Consider the following 21,409-nt stretch of genomic DNA (forward strand, 5'->3'; position numbering starts at 1 on the left):
TGCTTCCCTGCTACGGTGAAACGTACAGCCCGCTTCCGGGGAGCCGCGAGTTCCAGGTTTCCCCACTGTCCCAGCATGCGGTACCCGCCGGCCCGCAACCTTCACTCGACCACGACGACACTTCACTGCTTATGACTCCTTCTACCTCGGTTCCGGCCACAGGGGCATCCATTCCTGTACCGGAACACCAGGACAAGGTAGAGGACGCCAGTACTTCGACTGACTTGTCCAACACGACGTGCGTTTTTCGACAGCGTCGGCCCATGGTCCTTCATGTGTGCCGGACATCTGCATGTGTTCTCCACCCTCCACAGCCCACGACACTTCTGACATGTCAGGCTCCACGACGGCTATCTCGCCGCACGCTCTGGAGTCTGCCATAGACAGGGACATCGTCACGCCCGCTCTACGACTCCCAATTGCGGAGGCATCGCCAGCGATGATGTCCAACGAGCCCGCCTCTTCATCGATCCCGACACTGTCCGCATCCTGCCAGCACATACCACCATCGTCCTCGAAATCTCCCGCAGCAGATGTTCAAGCCCATACCCAGCTACGGCCGAACGTGCGTGACGCTGCGAAGATGAGAGAAAATCCAGAGGACCACCCACCTGGCCCGCCACATGTCGAGAAGACCGCGTATGCCTTACCGGCAACGCAGGCAGACAACCCGCCTGCCGCCCCGCACACGCGCTCTCCTGCACCTACTCAACAACGTAATTCTGCGACTACAGCAGCAACGTCTTCCAGTTCCTCCAAAACGGCTCATCACACCAAGACTAGTCGCGCCACGTCAATCTGCAGCGCACGACTCGCGGATCGTCTGCACTCTACACGGCAGACAATGCAGCAGCCGCTACCAGTAATGTGCCGCCACCAACGCCGTTACCGGTACCGTCGTCACGTCAACTGCGTCGCCCGCCCAACCCGGCGAAGTTCGCACCGACGAACGTCTGAATCAGCTGGTCAAGATGTACTACACCTATGCTCCGCTCTGTCTTTAATACACCTTTACCCGAGTGTGCGTACCAACCACCAGCATGACAGCAGCTTGCGCGTGTTCCGAATTCGTTGGGCTGTACTGCGGAATTTCTCGGCCCACTACCGATTCCCACGTTATCGCTGTCGCTCGCTCCTTCCAACAGCGTCCCTTCGTCGCGACCCTCGCCCGCTGCGCTGCTCCCAGAGTCGTCCCCCAGAGACCTTGTGATTTCTGACGGCTACCTTCACATTAACGACCTGGACTGCCCACGGACCCTATCGTTTCGCGACATGAACATTCTTGTATATACGCCCCCATAGTTTTTCATCCCGGGCTCATTTCTGCGGGAGCGAGTAATCTGTACCGCCATGATCATCGCCATTCATCATCATCGTCATTTTCCAATCACCGCGCCGCCTCTCTCGCGGCTGATGCTGAGCTGATGATGATGTATTGGTGTTTTGTGGCGCAAGGGCCAAATTAGGCCAATGAGCGCCTTGTGAATTTATGCTGGGATGTAGATGAACCATGATTTACTATGTGTGTGTGATATCATGGCTGTAAAACGGCCTAAAAGAGATATATACAACAAATGAAGGCATGATGCATGCAGTGCGGTGGGCTATGGGCTACAGTTAGTAGAGGTGAGAGATTAAAGTAGATTAAAAGTATATCGCAAGAGATTAGAAGTTTCACTGGCGTTCTGTGAACACGGCGCTAATGCCTCAACAAGGCTTTAACCACAAGGGCGTGGAGGCATGTGCCTCTTAACACTGCCGCAGCAGCAGCCTCTCCTGAGAGGCTGTTCTACGGTACAATTGGAGAAATAACATGCAATGCTTGGCATTCGTTTAAAAAAAACTCAAAACAGAACCTGTGCTGAATAAAGGATCTGTGCCGAGGAATAGCGCTGGGTGTAGTGGTATCCTTTGTCTAAATGCCAGGGGAAAATGCTTTTTTCTTAGTGCGTCAAGTCTGCGGCATTCCAGTAATGCGTGGAGGACTGTTAGTGTCTTACCACATTCACCACAGAAGGGGGGATCATTTCCAAGAAGTAGGTAAGCATGCGTACCATATGTACGGCCAGTTATTAGTCGACAGAGAGTGACCTCCGCGCGTCGTATTTTACTACGAGGACGCCACTTTCCTATCTGTGGTTTAATTAGGTGGAGCTTGTTAGAAGTCCTGGTATCCCATAATCGCTGCCAGTAGTCCCTCAGCTTCCTAGATCTAAGGGAGGAGGACCTATAGAGGGATTCGCAGGTTTCATTCCTATGGAAGTCGCCATGCTGTCAGCGAGTACATTGCTTTCAATGCCCCTGCGCTCGGGGACCCAGCATATTATCACACGTTGTTCCGATATATAGGCGTTGCACAGAATTGAAAACAGTTCGACAAGAACTGGATTTTTATTTGCTTTTAGTGATTTCAGGGGTTTAAGAACACCTAGCGAGTCTGTATAGATAACCGCCTTTGGAGCCTTGTACTATGGACGTATTTAGCAGCAGAAAGGATTGCATAAGCCTCAGCTGTAAAAATCCTCGTCTCTGGTTGCAGCCTCTAGCATTAAGAGAACGATGGACCTACAGCAGCGTAGGACACGCCTACCTTATATTTTGATGCGTCCGTAAAAAATGCAGGGCACGAGTATTTTGGCTGTAAATCTAGGTAGTGCATTTGAATGTGCATTTCTGGAGCGTGCTTAGTTACCTCCACAAAAAACATGTCGCACTCTAATACCTGCCACTGCCACGGTGGCACCGACCTTGCAGGGCGCATTAACACATGCTCAAGAGGGACATCCATTTCATCACTTAGGTTCCTCACCCGCAGCGAGAAGGGACGTCTCGCTGCAGGTCGGTTACTGTACAGTGTGGCTGAGGTCATATCATTTATAGTTGTGTAAATGGGATGCTGTGGATCCGAGTGTACATTTAGGAAATAAGTAAAGCTTAAATATGACCGTTGCAGATGGAGCGACCATTCATTAGATTCCACATAAAGGCTCTCCACTGGACTTGTTCTGAATGCACTAGTAGCCAGCCGGATTCCCAGATGATGCACAGGATCTAGCATCTTCAATGCACTAGGGGCAGCAGAATGATAAATTACAGAACCATAGTCCAAGCGTGTGCGAATGAGTCTTTTGTAAAGTTTCATGAGACATTCTCTAACACGGCCCCATGCTGTGTGTGAGAGAATTTTTAGTATGTTCATGATTTTAGGACATTTATTTTTCAGGTATGTAATGTGAGATACAAAGGTCAGCTTTGAGTCTAGGATCACACCTAAAAATTTCTGTTCTGCGCTCAAAGGTATGCAGTGCCCTTGTAGATGGATATCGGGCTGAGGGGTTAGGCCTCTCTTGTAAAAAGAACGCAGGAGCTTTTCCGGGGGTTTAGTTTGAACCCATTTTCATTTGCCCAGGTTGACACTTTATTGAGGCCTAACTGTACCTGCCGCTCACATAGTGCAAGATTACAGGAATCAAACCCAATCTGAACATCATCTACGTAGACTGAATAAAACATGTTTCGCGGAATGAATTCGGACCGTAGAAAGGTCGATTTTACTATAAAAAAGGGTACAGCTTAGCACACCGCCCTGCGGTACACCAGTCTCTTGGATAAATGGCTCGGACAGAGCATTTCCTACTCTGACGCGAAAGGTACGGTCACTTTTTCGTAACTTTCTATCAAGTTTAGCATGTGACCTCGAATGCCAATTTCGGAGAGGTCTTTCAAGATTCCGAATCGCCCGGTAGTGTCATACGCTTTCTCCATATCAAGAAACACGGAGAGGAAAAACTGTTTGTGAATAAAGGCATCCCGAATGTAGGCCTCAATACGCACGAGATGGTCCGTTGTTGAACGGCCTTCCCTGAAACCGCACTGATACATATCGAGGAGCTTATTAGTTTCAAGGAAATACAACAACCGGCTATTTAGCATCTTTTCCAATAGCTTACAAAGGCAAGTTGTCAGAGCTATTGGCCGGCAGCTTTCTGCACAAGATGGATCTTTGCCTTCTTTTAAGACGGCGATTACGATAGCCTCTTTCCATGCTAAAGGAATATATCCTGCAGTCCAGATGTTGTTATAGATACTCAAGAGCACCATCTGCGCGTTGGGATGGAGATGCTGTATCATTATGTACATGACTCTGTCAGCTCCCGGCGAAGACTTGTGACGACTGTTGAAGGAAGCTCTAAACTAAGCCATGCCAAAGGGACAGTTGTACGGTTCGTCTCTACTAGGCTTACGGTTCAGTGCTTTCTTTTATGCTATTTCTTTGTGTTTACAGAAACTTGCTGCGTAGTTTGATGAGGTAGACACGCGCTCGAAATGTTCACCGAGCGCATTTGCCTGGTCTTCAAGGCTGTTGCCTTCGGCGTCAACAAAGGGCAAAGCGTGGAACTGCTTATCCGATAATTTTCTCAGCCTATTCCACACTTTCACTTCTTCTGTGTATGAGTTTATACTCGAGATATATTTTACCCAGCTCTCTCTTTTAGCATTACGGCGAGTGCGCCTACCCTGGGACTTTACTTGTTCAACGTTTTCAAGATTTTCCGCCGTTGGATGCTCACGTAGCAAGCTTCATGCCTTATCCTGCTTTTTGCGCGCATTTCTGCACTCGTCATTCCACCATGGAACGCGCTTTTTTCTTGTGCCACCATTTGTAAGGGGAATACACTCTAATGCAGCATTAACTATAAAAGCGGTAAAATGAGCAATAGCAGCGTTTGTTAAAATTATTAAAAGCATTTCTAGGCATGCGTGTTATACGAAAAAAGCTTTGCCCAATCTGCGCATGCTACTTTCAAGTTTACACTGAGTGTTATGTGGTATGGAGTCTTGGTCCGTGGTTTTGAGGCAGATAGGGAAGTGATCGCTACCGTAGGGGTTCTGAATCACCTCCCAATCTAAGCAGGGTAAAAGAGTGGCTGAGCAGATTGCTAGATCTATAGCAGAGTAGGTATTGTGCGTTGAGCTGTAGTATGTCGGTTGTTTTTTATTTTGAAAGCATGTACCAAAGTTCAAGAGATACCGCTCTATCAGGCGCCCCTGGCATCACACCGACAGTCTCCCCAGAGCGAGTTATGGGCATTAAAATCACCTGTCAAGATAAATGACCCCGGGAGCTGATTTATTAGGCCTTCGAAATTTGCCTTGTGTAGCATTTGATCGGGAGGGATATATAGAGAGCAGATAGTTGTGATCCTATTAAGCAAGATGGCGCGAATGGCCACTGCCTCTAGAGAAGATCGAAGTTGTCACTTCTGGCTTGCAACGGAATTCACTGCCATAATAGCTACCCCACCTGACGAGGCAAGACTGTCAGTGCGGTCCTTGCGAAAAATGACATATTGATTTAAAAAGTTTGTGTTTTCAGGCTGGAGATGTGTCTCCTGTATACAGAGTACTTTAGGATTAAACTTGCTTATTAGTTATCTAACGTCATCTAGGTTGTGTAGAAGGCCTCTAGCATCCCACTGCAGTATCTGTGTAGCCATTATGAGCTAGAGGGGTTAGTACTGTGTATACCAGGATTTATCTTATGTAAGACTTTCTTTTGGAGGAGCTGTTATGCGTTGTTTCCTTGTTGCGGTATGCTCAAGAGAGTGGTGCCGCTCCTTCGACACCAAAGGCGTCGAGGTGACTGCTGTTGTATCCATCGCCTCTCTGGAGGCGCTGTATGAGCGCATTATGCGCGACTGTTGTGGTTTAAGCCTCGACTCGCGAGAGGAGGCCGTTGAGACCACCGAGCCGCTAGGCTGTTGGCCCTTTGTTGGTGGCAGAGCGGCAGCTGCTGCATCCTCCTTGGGGGCTGGAGCCTTAGCCTCTGCAGCCCTGTGTGAGGTCAGCGCGGGAACCACTGTCCGTTGTGACACTGCCCCCTCGCGTGTCACATCGACGTATATAGTGTAGTGAACTATTGAGAACCGTTTCCGTGCTTCCTGAACGATACATTTTCTTTGACTTTGAACGTTATATGTCATTTTCCTTTTTCCATACAGGGCGTGATTGAGAGTAAGAAGGGGGCTCACCGTCGCAGTTGGCACGGTGAGGGGTGTTGTTGCAGTCGTCAGAGGAGTGATCGTGCTCAGCACACTTTGCACACGTTAACCGTCCTCGGCAGCTCAGAGATCCGTGGCCATATATCTGGCACCGAAAACACTGTCTCGGATTAGGTATGCATGCCCTGACACGGATTTTCTTGTAGCCTGTTTCAATGCGTTCTGGCAGCTTGCTTGAATCAAATGTGAGGATCATGTGCTTGGTTGGTATTTCTCTGTCACATCTACGTATCTTGATCCTTCTAACATCAATCACATTTTGTTCTTTCCATCCGTCCAATAGTTCTGCCTCACTCAGTGTAATTAAGTCGTCATCTGTCACTACACCACGGACCGTATTCATTGATTTGTGTGCAGTCACAGTTATACACCAGAGCACGCCTGTCTCGCACCCAGGCTGCTGGCGAGCCGAGCGGATACTCTCGCACACAGACGCCGGGCTGACCGGGGCTGCCAAGGCGCGCGCGGGCTGCACTAAGTAAACAGGGCAAGCTGCAGTTCTGAGGCTTTAAAGTGCGAAAAAGTACCCGTTCACGCCGCTTCAGCGTATAAGAGCTCGTCTGGGCACTACTGCGTCGTCTTTGGATGCCAAAACAAGCTGCGCAATAAGAGGATATTAGCGCTGTCTGCGACGATTACGACGCGCCACGGAAATAGTGCCGGTGCGGTGTTTTCAGCTTCGCCGCGAGTGGATAACTGTGATTCAAGCAAAAAAACTAGGAGCCGAGTGAAAATGCGCGAGTAAGTACACTAACAGCGTGTATTCTGCAGTGTGATGCCCACGTATTTCATTTTGCGAACCTAATTTGCGTGACACGCAGCTGGGTTGAAGGCAGGCGTCAGCTTTGTGTGGGGGTGCACTTCATACCTTTGAGCGTTTCCTTTGACGAAAATCTAGTGCAAGGTAGTGCTTTCAAGCACAAGCAATCAGCATGCTTTGCCACTTTCAACGTAGTATTAAGCTTTAGTGCTTTTGATGGCATCCACGCCTTCGAGATTTCGTCTTCAAAAGGTAATGGCACGGTGCTCCTCAACAGCTGGCCAGAATTTCGTGCTTTCATTTCAGTGTTTGATGTCCCCAAATTTATTTGGACACGAGACATCCAGCTGCACATAATACATATATTGGCACGTAAGTAAACAGTACTCGCGCCAGTGTCCTTTACGTCGCAGGCGTAGCTAACCGGCTTAACTAAGAGTAGCACAGTTTCGCTTGTAAAGCACCATCGTTACAAGAATAAAATAGCGCAGGTAGCTTCCAAAAGGGATCGCTGAACGATACTTCAGGTTATACTCTCTGATAGCACGCTTTTGTGAGCAAGACGCATTATTGTAAGAGCGCCCGTGAAACAAAAATTACGTTCCGCGAAACTACCCGTAAAGCGTACTCTAATTATTACGCGATGCATGCTGAAATGATGAGCTTTCACAAAACTTTGTGCACAACTTGTAATATGGGGCAACAAAACATCGTTTCACTCCTTCGCGAGCTGCACTGCAATTACGATTCACGCGGACTACAGCGAGAACGTTTTTTTTACAAATGTAACAGCGTACGTATCTGACGAGGTTGCTTCCGCAGCCCACTCAGCACGTACTGTATACATTGTGGACTTGCACGAAGATGTTTTTCATGTTCCAATAAAATCAGCGAAAATGTCCAGGCTAGAAAAGACGCGAAACACGCTCTCCGACGGGCTGAGTTTCGGAAGTTTCACGTTTGCTCTGTGTAGCGTCTGCTGGCGTGGCAGCCCGCGCGTGTTGTTTCGTCGCGTGTGAGATAGATGGCGCAACACGCGATGCAAATATGGCGATGCGCATGGAATTCGCTGTGTTCTCGTCTATAGGAATGTCTCCGAATCTTCAAGGCTGGGAGTTTCTCATATTGGGCTTTGCAAAAAAAATATCGAGAAGTAGATCTCCACTTGATATTGTCGCGGTTCAACGTAAGCAGACCACCGAGACGTTGAGTCCGAGAACCGACGACGTGTTTTTATGCAGCAGCCAAGAGCAAAGACATAAACAAAAGCACGTCGTCTTCTTTGGTCAGTGTCCCTTTTCACGAGACTGTTGGCGCGCACATCGTCTTCGTTCTCTATTTAGAGCGCGGTATTTGCCTCCCCTTAAAAGAGCATCGCCCCGATGCTATAGCTCAGCCAGTCATTCGCGCATAAAGTCACTTTGTACAAGCGACGGTGCTTCGTAGAGTCACTCGCTGACGTATGGTTTAATGCGCACTACGTGCACAAGTTCAGGTCGGTGCTGGCGACGCCTTGTACAGTTTGGGCTATCCGGGACGACCTCGTAGGTAACGTCACTTAGTCGTCGCAGCACTCGATAAGGTCCGAAGTATCTTCTGAGCAACTTTTCGGATAGTCCCCGTCTTCGTACAGGCGTCCACACCCATACCCTGTCCCCGGTTTCGTACGTTACACGTGTATGACGTAGGTTATAGCGTCCTGCGTCGTACTCTTGCTGTTGGTATATTCGCAGACGTGCGAGCTGCCTGGCTTCCTCTGCGCGTTGAGTGAACGCGTCGGCACTCGTTTCGTTGTTATCGAATTCGTGTGGCAGCATCGCGTCCAACATGGTCCTTACTTCTCGTCCGTGAACAAGGCTGAATGGGGTCATCCGTGTGGTTCCTTGTTTAGCAGTATTGTATGCAAATGTTATGTAAGGGAGAATCTCGTCCCAATTTTTAAATGCGAAGCATTTCTTAGCGGACCTTTGGCACTTTGAGCGTTTCTATCTATCTATCTATCTATCTATCTATCTATCTATCTATCTATCTATCTATCTATCTATCTATCTATCTATCTATCTATCTATCGATCTATCTATCTATCTATCTAGCCGCCTACGTCTGGGTGCTCTCACGGTCGCCTCCTTAACTTGGTGTAGACCAAAATTGGCATGGGAGGTTAAGAGGAATTGACGAATATGACTGTCAGGTCATGACATGAATAACATGTAAATCCTGTCGCATACGTCGTCAAACCCTTTCCACTAGACACGTGCGGCACATACCCGTTTGCCACGGGCCGCGGTGTACGGGTATGCGCCACAGGTGATTGACAGTTTATATCTACCCAGGAGCGGAGAGAACAGACATTTGTAACTTAAATGCTAGAGCGTTAAGGAAAACCAACATCGGCAGCGTTGACTCGACGAATGGAAAAAATGAAAATTAGGATCCCAGCACGAATCGAACCCAAGCATTCTGCGTGGCAATCAGGTATTCTACCACTGAGCCACGCCAGGTCTATAAACTGGTTCGGAAAAAGATTACACCATCTCCCGCTAAAGGGGACCATGAGGCGATGCGAAGCCGGAGCACTTGCACGATCGCGTTCCGTTGGCGTTTGTTGGGCATGCTACCGACCTCGCGTCGTGGAACGCGAAGAGGGACGCTACGCGCGTCGTATCTTCCATCTAGCCTGGCCGTTAATTCTCACATGGCGAGTGGGGAACGCGGTCGACAGGCGGGCGAGAGGGGGGCAGCGTAGGAGAGGAGAGAGAAGGGGAAGGGACGCCCATGCGCTTGAGCTCATCGCGGCGTTGCGCAGGAGAGAATTTCGGCATGTCTAGCCCGTTTCAGAGGAAGGGTGGAGAGGGGTATGGGAGAGGGGAAGTGGAGAGGGGTATGGAAGAGGGGGAGGAGAGAGGTATGGGAGAGGGGGAGGGGAGAGGGAAAGTGGAGAGGGGTATGCGAGAGGGGGAGGGGAGATGGAAAGTGGAGAGGGGAAGGGGTGAGGGGTAGAGGACATGGGGAATGGTGATGGGGAGTGGAGAGGAGGTGTGTGGAGAGGGTATGCGCATGCGCAGTAAAGGTGGTCACGCCGCACACCACCACCACCACCACCACCAGACTGAGCTCCGCCTTAAGATACTTCGCATCTAAAACAGGCTACACAGGCGTAATATCGGTGCAACGTCAATTGTGGTTGTGGTGCTTGCTATCTAATTTTACAAGAAAGCAATAAATACTACATGATACTCCTACGATATGTACTCCTGCGATACAGGCGTCATATCAGATTAACGTCAGCGGTTCTAGTGTTGGGTCCGCTTTTATAGCAGTCTAATAGACATAACGTTTTTATTTCTATGATTCAGCAAGCTATATTGAAGCATTGCTAGACCCCGGAGGAATACATTAACGAAACTTACATATGATATCCACATCACCGCACCGTAAAGTGCCCTTCGTCCGCCAGAACGATGCAGTGTCCTTTTCATTTCTCACGAGGCTGGGCGATGGCCTGATGCTGACCGAGGATGATGCCAGATTGACAGGCGCTTTGTAGACTAGACTAACGTAGGCCAGATACGCCCAGGTAGTCCACGAATACGACAAGCGCCATCCACTGATGTTGGTCTACGTAGCACTATCCAGGCCTACCAGCCTCGACGGCCTATACGTCACCAACGCGAAGGGTGGCTTCAGGTTCCGACATGTCACGGGCTCTATCGACAGACAATTTGTCGACGAAATGACCGAGGCATCCACGACTTCCAACAGCTCTACTATACCACATACCTCACTACACATGGACCCCTCGTCACCACCATCACGACCGGATCCTATAACAAGTTGGTGCTCACTGATCACGGTGATGATGCCCTTGTTCAAGAACTGCCAAGACCTTCTTCGACACATGAACACGGGTTCGTTAAACGTGCGTGCGTTCTCGGGACACGTATACGCACTACATATAAGCTTACCGCTTCTGGTTTTGGTAATACCCACGTTGCCATTGGCAGCGTTACCCAACCGTAAACAACTGCTTATATAACACATATGCGGCTCTTCAACATATATGTGTGCGTATAAAATTAATACAAATCTTTAGCGTCATTTTGTAACGTGTCGCTCAGTAAAAAAAATATTACGCCACAGTCACCTTCCCGCCGGATGCTTCGCATTACATCGACTCCCACGTACGTGGGATCTGCCGAATTTTTTTTGCTCGATGTCCACATACATTGAAAGCATGTCTTCCAGTGTTTTGTTGAGCCGCTCGGACAACCTGTTGGTTTGTGGATGGTAGGCTGTCGACTTACGATGAATAGTACCGCTGAGCACCAGCACATGATCTAAAAGCGCGGCTGTGAATGCGGTTCCGCGATCTGTTATAACGATCCACGGCGCACCGTGTCTCAGCACAATGTTCTCTATGAAGAATCGGGCCACCTCCTCTGCTGTGCCTCTCTGGATGGCTTTTGTCTCGGCGTAGCGAGTAAGGTAGTCGGTCGCCACTATAACCCAGCGGTTACCAGCACTAGAGGTGGGAAGTGGGCCCAAAAGGTCCATTCCGATCTGGTCAAATGGCGTTGGCCGGATCTAGACAGGGTGTAACAAACCGGCTGGTTTAGTCGGAGGTGACTTGCGCCGCTGGCAATCGAGGCAGGTCCGAACATGATGCTTCACGGCAGCGGTGAGTCTAGGCCAGGAATACCTCCCCCGAACTCTGCCCAGTGTGCGCGTGTAGCCTAAATGTCCAGATGTGACCTCGTTGTGGCACGCTTGCAATACCTCAGAACGAAGAGCGGTAGGGACGACAAGCAGGTAGGTGGACCCGTCTGACGAGAAGTTCATTTTGTAAAGGACATTGTTTCGCAGACAGAAGGACGATAGTCCTCTTGCAAAGGCTTTGGGCGCGTTCTGGCTTCGTCCTTCTAAGTAATTAATCAAGCCAAGTAGCTCAGGGTCGTCATGCTGGTGATCTGCGATGGTTGACGTGTCGAGGATTCCGAGGAATGCCGTCTCTTCTTCAAGGGAAGCAGCCGACTCTATCGGTGATCGAGACAGGCAGTCGGCGTCCGTGTGTCGTTTTCCCGACTTGTACACCATCGTTATATCAAATTCCTGTAGTCTAAGGCTCCAGCGTGCCAATCGCCCGGAAGGATCTTTCAGACTTGTTAACCAACACAACGAATGGTGGTCACCGATAACCTTGAATGGGCGGCCGTACAAGTATGGGCGAAATTTCATAACTGCCCACACCACGGCGAGGCATTCTTTTTCAGTTGTCGAGTAATTTGCTTCTGTGCGTGACAGAGTTCTGCTTGCGTAAGCGATCACTATTTCCTCGTCGTCCTGGCGCTGCACAAGCACAGCTCCGAGGCCAACATTGCTGGCGTCAGTATGGAGCACTGTAGGGGCTGTCTCATCAAAATGGGCAAGCACGGGGGCCGTGTGTAGACGTTGCCGCAAGTCATTGAAAGCAGCTTCCTGGTCGTCGCCCCAAACAAATGCAACGTCATCCCTCGTGAGACGAGTTAAAGGCGACGCAATGCGCGCAAAATCTGGAATAAACCGCCGATAATATGCGCAGAGACCCAGAAAACGCCTGACTGCCTTTTTATCTGATGGTGTTGGAAACTGTGCGACGGCGGCAACTTTCTCGGGATCTGGACGAACTCCTGCGTAACTGACGACATGGCCAAGAAACTGTAGTTCCTCAAAGCAGAAGCGACACTTCTCCGGCTTGAGCGTCAGGCCTACGGCCCGTATGGCCTGCAAGACCACCTGCAATCATTCAAGGTGTTCGTCAAACGTTGCAGAAAACACAATGACGTCGTCAAGGTATACTAGGCAGGTTCTCCATTTAAGCCCAGAGAGCACGGTATCCATGAGACGCTGGAAAGTAGCAGGCGCGGAGCACAAGCCAAATGGTAAGACCTTAAATTCGTACAGTCCGTCCGGCGTCACGAAAGCGGTTTTTTCACGATCCCTGGGGTCGACTTCAATTTGCCAATATCCACTTTTTAAGTCCATAGAAGAGAAGTAACGTGCGTTTCGAAGCCTGTCGAGCGAATCATCTATGCGGGGAAGCGGGTACACGTCTTTTTTTGTCACCTGATTTAGCTTTCGATAGTCCACACAGAAACGCAGGCTGCCGTCCTTCTTCTTGACTAGAACAACAGGTGACGCCCAAGGGCTTTTAGACGGTTGAATCACGTCGTCTTCAAGCATTTTTGTTACCTGCTGTTCTATCGCTTCTCGTTCTTTTGAAGCCACACGGTACGGATTTTGATGGATTGGTCTAGCTGTGTCCTCTGTGATGATTCGGTGCTTGGTCAAGGACGTCCGGCCAACTTTCGTGGTCGACGCAAAACAGTCGTGGAACTCGGCTAGCAACGCAAGGAGGCGTTCCCGCTGTTGCTGAGTTAAAGTAGGGTTGACGTCAAGGTTAGGTGCTAGGTCACGTAGGTCTTGTGTAGGCGTTGCTTCGAGTGCTGAAAAGCAGTCACAAACATCTCCTATCTCGTCAAAATATGCCAAAGTTGTGCCTTTTGGAAGGTGCCGTCGCTCGGAGGTGAAATTGGTTAACAGCAAGTTCGTTCGGCCGTCGGTGACATTGACTATTCCTCGTGCTACTGAAATCCCATGAGTGAAAAGCAGCGAGGTTAGTTGGTCGGTGACTCCTTCACCGTCGAACGGTACGTCACATGCTACTGAAACGAGGGTACATGATCAAGGCGGCACAACTATGTCGTGGTCTTTGAGACGAAAGGATTTGTGTTCTGGTGATGAAGAATCAGGCAGACGAGCACTCTCGTAAAACGATACCACGCGGTCCGGGATGTTGATTACTGCGCCATGCTCCCTGAGAAAGTCCATTCCTATAATTAAATCTTTGCGGCACTCTGGGAGAACGATGAAAGTCGCGACGAAAGAGGAATCTTCTATGCTGATTCTTGCTGTGCATCTTTCAGTAGGGAGCAGCAATTGACCACCCGCTGTTCTTATATGTGGTCCTGTCCATGGCGTTTTTACTTTTCTAAGACGATCGGCCAGCTTGTGACTTATTATGGAAAAATCAGCACCCGTATCGACTAAAGCCGTCACTTGCTCTCCATCAATAAGTACATTGAGGTCGGCGCTCACCATTTCGTCGCTGTTAATATTCGTCGACGTCGCGTCGTTCTGTAGCGGCAGTACTGGGGACTTTTTATCGTCTTGTGGTCTGGCTGCGACCTTACCCCGAGAGGTCGCCGCCTTTAGTTTCCCCGGTAAGGGCTGGGCGACCTTGTTCCCCGAAGGTCAGCAAAAGTACGTCGATTCGGTGACGATGCCTGTGCATGGGATGGAGAGCGTGACCGGTGGGCGGAGTTGGGCTGGCGATTGGGAAGCGACTCGTGATATGGAGAACACGTCGTTGGAGGTCCTCGAAAACCAGGGTCGTCATGGCGAACAGTGTAGTCGGCGTTGGCACGGCGACCGTCGTACCCTGGCCGAGACGGGCGAAGTGATGTGTCGCGGTACCAACAATAGCGAGCTATATGGCCGGCACCACCACAGTTGAAGCAGAGGGGGCGCCGATCGACAGTGCGCCAAGCGTCCGTTCTGCGAAATTGTGGGCGTCCCATGTCCTCTTGTGGCGGTGAGTAAGGCGCGGCAAGTGATGGCTGGTGGCATAAAGACATCGGAGACATGGGCCGACGTCCGAAAGCCTCCTGCAAAGGTTGCGACGAAGGTGCGGCTATAGGTGGCTGGTAGTATGACGTGATAGGAGGGACGGGTGGTGGACGGCGGACAGCGTCGGCGTAACTCATTTGACGCTGCTCGCGACCGAGATCAGCTGCTGAGAAAGCGTGCCTAAGTTCGTCACGAACGACTGCGGCAACGGCGGTCACTGGTGTATCCACTGGCCACTTGATATTTCTCCACTTGATATTTTAGTGATCCTATATCCTGGTCCTAGCTTTTTTTCAAGGTATTTAGCAACAAGAAAAGGTGAAACACCCCTCGCTGTCATGTCGGTTTGCTCACTGTGGATCACATGATACCGAGAAAAGTTGTCTTTGTGGTTCTTCAGGAAGCTTGCTGCCACTTCGGTGCGCCCTCTTTTAAGAGGGCGATCACAAAGTTGGAAAAAAGGAGTACCCATTAAATGCTTCATTATTCAGCAACTATGGCAGCCACCCACCATCGAGCCCAACAAGGGGACGCTACAATGCTTGGTTAACACATGCAGACGCCAGCTATACATAGCTGCTATAACCCAATATAATATATCGAAGGCTGGATATAGTACACAAGGTTAACCCAGGCCGCCTACGAAAACGGGGAAGTAACTGAAAAGAATAGGAGACAGGACAGCGAGGAAAGAAGATAGGAAAGTGAAAAATGAGACAAGGGGATGGGGAAAAGGCGACCGCTGATTTCCCCTGGGTGGGTCAGCCCAGTGGTGCCGTCTACGTGAAGCTGGGGCCAAAGGGGTGTGTTGCCTCTGCCGGGGGGCCTTAAAGGTCCAAACACCCGGCGCCGACTCAACCACGAGGATCCCCTTTTCCCCGGACATGGCAAAGCCACGCACGCCTAGGCGTGGGAGGGGTCGAAACCCCCCCGTTAGCTCGGATCCGTGGTGTCGCTACACACCAAACGACTGCTTGCGCAGACGCCTCTACGCGGGCTCATGCTGAGCGCTCGAGGCGTGAGGAAGAGCTAGTTAGGAACGTGCTCACGCTCCTGGGGGCTGGACGCCGGCAGCCGCTGCCGCTCTGCTTGTACTATGGCCTTCTAATAAAGTAGCGAGAACGGCACGGCCACGTCGGCCGCCGTCACGCCTCTCACGTCTCTGTCGCTCGCTACAAACGTTTGAATCTCCTCGCTGTCGATACTCGTAATGCAGACGCTTCTGAACGTCCACTGAAAATCTCAAGCATTGCTGGAGTACTTGTACAAGCCTACGAGCCACGACCGAGCAACTGTGGAGTAGGCGTCATCAAGGGTGTTCCTGTAGACCTTGATCAAGCGAACAGTCTGGCTGCTCTTCTTGAAAGAGCTCCCGTCAGATCTTTAAGGCGACTGGGAACGCCAGAAAACGTCCCTATTGTGTTTGATACCGAAAGTGCTCCTGAGTACGTCATCTTGGGCTACACACGTTACCGCGTGTACAAGCGCATTGAGGCTCCGAGACAGTGCACCAAGTGTCAGCGTTTTGGCCATGTTGCTGGCGTCTGCAGGTTACAAGCACGATGCTCACGCTGCGGGGGCAACCATGACCGATCTGCATGTGGAAATAAAGAGCCACAGTGCCCTAACTGCACGAAAAAACATGAGTCTACGTCGACTCGCTGCCCCATTTTGCGTAAAGAGAAGCGGATACACGATTACGAGGTGGAAAAAACGTTGGGTACCAATTGACAAAGGATGCGGTGCGCCAGAAACAAAAAAATCCGGCAGATCCCACGCACTGTGGGAATCGATGTAATGCGAAGCAGCCAGCAAAGAGCTGCATACAACGCCTCGTTTGTCATTGAGCCAAATGAAATCCTTCATGCCATGGCATCTAGTTCACCATATATCGCATGTTTGCCATGCACGGATGCATGCACAACCTGGTGTACACCATGCCAATGAAACGTATATTCTCGTATCTACAATGTATGACCTGCATTTATGTTCATCACGCACGTGTCATGCCATACCTGTTTGGTGTATATCCAGTTAACAAAACGGCCGGAAGTGCCCCATGACAGTGTCATGTAAATCATACCGTACATGACGTGCATAATATGATCCGCATGTTAAGACCTGTCATTTATGTTCGCCATACAGTCACATTGCGCAATACCAATTTTGGTGTATATCAAACGAGCGAAATGGCCGCGAATGCACCATGAGTATGGCATGAAAATCATGTCGTACTTGTCATGGTATTCAGGTTACCACCTGTTATTCATGTTCGTCATACAGTCGCGTCGCGCAATACCAATTGTGGTGTATATCAAGCCAGCGATACGGCCGCGAATGCACCACCATGCACCACCATGAGCGTGGCATGTAAATCATGTCGATATGAAGTGCATGTCATGATTTTCACGTTACCACCTGTTATTCATGTTCGTCATACAGTCGCGTCGCGCAGTACCAACTTTGGTATGTATCAATCTAGCGAAACGGCCGCGAATGCATCATGCGCGCGGCAGGTCAATCATGTCGTGCATGACTTGCATGTCATGATTTTCATGTTACCACCTCTCATTTACGTTCGTCACACAGTCGCGTCGCGCAATACCAATTGTGGTGTATATCAAGCAAGCGAAACGGCCGCGAATGCTCCATGAGCGTGGCACGTACATCATGACACACATGGAATGCATGTCATGGTTTTCATGCTACTACCTGTTACTCATATTTTTCATACAGTCACATCGCGCAATACGAATTTTCGTGTATATCAATCTAGCTAAACGGCCGCCATTGCATCCATGTAAGTCATGACATCCATGACATGGACGTCATGGTTTTCATGTTACCAATTGTTATGCACGTTCTTCATAGAGTCACATCGCACAATACCAATTTCGGTGTATATCAAGCAAGCGAAACGGCCACGAGTGCGCCATGAGCATGGCACGTAAATCATGTCGTACGTGACATGCATGTCATGATTTTCATGTTACCACCTGTCAGGTACGTTCGTCATACAGACATGTCTCGTCATGCCAGTTTTTGTATATATTCATTCATTGAAACGGCCGCGAGCGCCCCGAGACCATGTCATGTAAATCATGCTGCACATGACATGCCTGTCATGATTTGCACGTTAGGACCTGTCATTATGTTCGTCATGAGCTGTTGTCACGCCACACTAATTTTGGTATATATATAATTAACGGAACGGCCGCTAGAGCCCCAAGGCCGCGGACTGTAAATCATGCCGTTCATGACATGAATATCATGATTTTCATGTTATGACCTGCCATTAATGTTTGTAATACGGTCATGTTATGCCACACCAATTTTGGTATACATCCGATTAACGAAACGGACAGGAGAGCACAAAGTCGTAGGCGGCTAGATAGATAGATAGATAGATAGATAGATAGATAGATAGATAGATAGATAGATAGATAGATAGATAGATAGATAGATAGATAGATAGATAGATAGATAGATAGATAGATAGATAGATAGATAGATAGATAGATAGATAGATAGACTTAAAGTCGCAGAAGTTCGCTAAGAAATGCTTCGCATTTAAAACCTCGAGGCGGTGGCCAAGCAATGATGAGGTTACCACCTGTTATTCATGTTCGTCATACAGTCGCGTCGCGCAATACCAATTGTGGTGTATATCAAGCCAGCGATACGGCCGCGAATGCACCACCATGCACCACCATGAGCGTGGCATGTAAATCATGTCGATATGACGTGCATGTCATGATTTTCACGTTACCACCTGTTATTCATGTTCGTCATACAGTCGCGTCGCGCAGTACGAACTTTGGTATGTATCAATCTAGCGAAACGGCCGCGAATGCATCATGCGCGCGGCAGGTCAATCATGTTGTGCATGACTTGCATGTCATGATTTTCATGTTACCACCTCTCATTTACGTTCGTCACACAGTCGCGTCGCGCAATGCCCACGGCAGACAAAGGAATGCCGGCAAATCCGCCACGAATTGACGCCACAAATGAGTTCCCGTCTCTACCGACTTGCCCACCAGCTCCAACTCCTCACACACGAGGTGCTCAGGAGCGCTCATCTGGCCTGCCGAAAGTCGCGGGCCCCAACGTCTTGGCGTGGATCACGCGAGTGCGGCACTCGACAAGACCATTTAAATATATACTCATTGCTATCTGCACTTGTCGACGCTGTACGCTGCTTCCTGACCCCAATGTCCTTCCCGGTGGCTAAGTCTATACTGACGCTGCTTGATTTTCTCTCTCCTGTTCTGGCACAATGGCGTTAGCAGCTCAGCCCACTAGTTTGAAGATACATTAGGAAAAAGGCAACAGTATTTCAATGGAATGCCTGCAGCCTCCGCTGTCGTCTCTCCGACTTCAGACAGTTTGTATATAATTATCGCTTTCCGGTGATCGCCATCTCAGAGTCCCGAGTGCGCACCGGCATTCGTCTTTCTGGATACACCATCACAGTTTCACCGACGGCAATGGATACCAGCAGAGTTCTCTTGGCTGATCGTAATGATTTAACTTTCAATGTTCACCACGTATCAGCCGATGCACCCAATGAATATGCTGCAGTGACAGTGAAGTGGGACTATTTCGCTTTTACGGTGAATGCGGCATACATACCACCAGGTGCTACATTTGTTGTGAACAGGCTGCAGGACATAATAGATGGCACACCTGGACCTCACATACTAACCGGGGACTTCAATGCGCATCACCCTGCCTGGGGCGGTAGGAAGACTTCAGTCCGCGGTAGACGCCTTTTTGATATCGCACATGGAAACAACCTGGCGATTCTTAACGATGGGCAGCCAGCCTTTTTCAAGAATGACCGATGCAGCGCTCTAGATGTCACCATGATCTCCGCGCACCTCATGTCCACAATGACCTGGTTTGCTGACATCGAAAGTCATGGTAGCGACCACGTGCCAACCTGCATCTCCTTGGGCTGTCCTAAGCAGTACACGCAACGATGGGTGGTTCGTTGCACTAACTGGGAGTTATACAACGCTACAATCGAAGATTCAGGCCCATCTGGAATGACGTATGAGGAGTTTGTGGCTGTGCTAAATCAAGCAAAACAAAGTAGCATCAAACGCGTAGAACCACCTCGAACTCATTCAACAGTCGACGTTGAGTATGAGAGGCTCCGGGCTATTCGCCGCCGATCTGAAAGACGTGCTCGTAGGACATTGTCTGCAGATGACATTCGTGATGCCAGGCGAATGCAAAAACAAATCCAACGTCACTTGGACAAGCTAGATAGGAGGCAATGGCGGACCTTCTGTTCCAAACTTGACCCAAGAAAGCCGCTGTCAAGAATATGGGTATCGTCCGCAGCCTAAAAACCCCGCCGACTCAACTGCAAATTTCAGTTTAGTTGCTTTATCTCGTAACAGCAGCGAGTTGGACGTGGCGGAGGCTTTCTGCTTTAAGATCACTGCAGTAGTGGCGCAAGCAGCCTTGCCTCGTGCAGCACAGAGGTTTTAGCGATGACGAGCACCAAATAGGTGGATGAACTTTTTTCGATCATGGAACTGCTTGGAGCATTGGCACTGGTGAACAAGGCGTAATCTCCTGGACCTGACTGCGTTAGCTACGCTGAGTTAACGCATTTAGCGACAAGGCAAAGATGCGCCTTCTTGCCCTATTCAATGCCAGCTGGGAGAGTGGGCGTCTTGAACTTTGCTGGAAACGAGCTCTTGTCATCCTTATTCTCAAGCCTGGCAAGTCTCCAATGGACTTTAACTTCTATTGTCCCACTGCTTTTCTCAGTTGCGTAGGAAAGCTTATTGAGAAGATGGTATTGATGCGCCTGGTCTGGTTGCTGATGAACATGAATGCATACGGTCCACAAATGTCAGGGTTTCGAATGGGCCGCAGTAGCATCGACAATGTGATTCGTCTCGATAACTGCGTAAAACTCAACAAAGCTACGGGCAACATCACTATCGGTGTATTCCTCGACACCAAGGGAGCGTTCGATAACGTGACCCACGAGCCCAACCTATACGCCCTGAAGTCTGTCGGAGTTGGCGGCCGTATGTACCGCTGGATCTTGGACTACCTCACTGATCGGTGGGTCTACATGTCCACAAAAGAAGGTGACACAGCCTACGAGCAAGACTACAAAAAGCTCTCAATTCAATCGAAAAATTTTTACTCGCGCGAGGTCTAATGATGTCACCAGAAAAATGTGCCGCCGTTGCTTTTACGAGGCGTGATGTTTCGCGCTATACGTTAAACGTAGCGCATTCTCCCATTCAGTATCTGCCAAGTCATAAGTTTCTGGGAGTGACAATCGACAGGCTAATGACATGGACGCCCCAAGTTTGAATATTAAAGGAAAAAGTTGCGTCATACGCGAGCATCTTCCGCTTGTTATCAAGCAACGCCGGGGGCTGCTACGTAAGTGCCCTGCTGCGAATGAATACGGCTCTCTGTGAAGGTCTTCTACGATACAGCCTTCCTGCGTTACATGGCATTTTACAAACCAATATACAAGCGCTGACTGGAGCTCAAGCAAAAGCCGTGAGCGTGTGCCTTGACCTATCAAAAAACACATCAAGTATCGGCACCCTTGCCGCAAGCAGACGCCTATCAGCTGCAGTGCTTCTGCAGCAGGAGTTTCTTCAAGTCCACTTGCGAACAGCCAGGCAAAAGTCTCCAGCTTTTCATTAATATGTTTATCTCGCTCTCGAGTCATTCGAAGAGGAATTATGCTTGGACAGGTTTTGTGACCCGGCAGCCTCAGTAACGGGTAGTCCGAACGCTCCCTCAATCTCCCCTCGGGCTACCGGGAAACGCACACCGTCCTCGTTTCTGTCTCGCCACCCACGCGTTCGTAGTGGCTTTCACTTCTTGGATCAGCAGCATTTAAGACTTCCTGAATGTCGCTGCTCTTCATCTC

At 49.7% G+C, this 21,409-nt stretch overlaps 1 protein-coding gene across 1 annotated transcript in view; it reads right to left on the reverse strand.

Annotated features, from left to right (window-relative positions):
- The window catches only part of LOC119402425 (insulin), a 237,436-nt gene that overhangs the window by 65,701 nt on the left and 150,326 nt on the right, over positions 1-21,409 (reverse strand). The gene's annotated exons all lie outside the window — the stretch shown is intronic.

Source organism: Rhipicephalus sanguineus, chromosome 8 (genome assembly GCF_013339695.2).
Source record: "Rhipicephalus sanguineus isolate Rsan-2018 chromosome 8, BIME_Rsan_1.4, whole genome shotgun sequence".
Taxonomy (NCBI): domain Eukaryota; kingdom Metazoa; phylum Arthropoda; class Arachnida; order Ixodida; family Ixodidae; genus Rhipicephalus; species Rhipicephalus sanguineus.